We start from the raw sequence: 933 nt of genomic DNA on the forward strand, positions 1-933 counted from the left end.
AAAAAAAAAAAAAAAAAAGGAAAAAAAAAAAAAAAATATATATATATATATATATATATTTGGGAACAGTTTGATCATAGTGCAAATTTCACACTTGCCTGTGTACGACTTCATCCTTGAGAAACACTAGGTGAATGCAGAAAACTGCACCTAGCTGAACCATGCCAAGTTAATACACAAAACCCATGCACCTGAGACCTGTACCAGCTACCTCAGCTCACCTCCTGCGTTGTGAGCCATGTCTCTCCTGGCTGGTGTTAGCGCTCTCCTTCCAGCACTGCAGCCCTGCTCACAGCCACTGCCACTGGCATGCTTCGTATCTCTTTCAGGATAAAGGGCCATATTTATTGTAGCATTTGTGTGTTATTTACCCATTTAACATGTGTAAAAACTACACTATCCTCTTTATATCCTTTTCTGTGTGTGTCATTAAAAAAAAAACCCAAAAAACCAAAAGCAATTGACCTAAATACATAGTTTTGCAGAAAGCCATGATATTCAGGAAACACTAGGAAATTAGCTTTAGGCATTTAGCTAGGTTTTTTTTTAAATATTTGAATTTTTTGGAGGGTCTTTTGGCTTTAAGTAAATGATAGAAATGATGCTAGACACTTGCCATTTAAATGATGCTAGACACTTATTTGCTGCATGAACTCTTATTTGATGAATAGTTATACATGCTCATATTCTAAACATTGTAATAAAGTAGAAGTCCCGGCCCGGGTCATTTCAGCTTGCTTTGTGTAATTATGCACTATGTGTAATTGTTGAACATTATAATTTTGCCTCATGGATTTTGGAATCAGACAAACCTGAACGGGAATCCAAGCTCTGGTAGTTATTAATTATCTGACTTCGAACAAAATACTTAACCTCTCTCTGAATTCAACTTCCTCGTCTTCAGTTTGCTCATCCCTATAATGGAAACACCAC

Source organism: Galeopterus variegatus, unplaced genomic scaffold (assembly GCF_000696425.1).
Source record: "Galeopterus variegatus unplaced genomic scaffold, G_variegatus-3.0.2 Scaffold7808, whole genome shotgun sequence".
In the NCBI taxonomy this organism is placed as follows: Eukaryota; Metazoa; Chordata; class Mammalia; order Dermoptera; family Cynocephalidae; genus Galeopterus; species Galeopterus variegatus.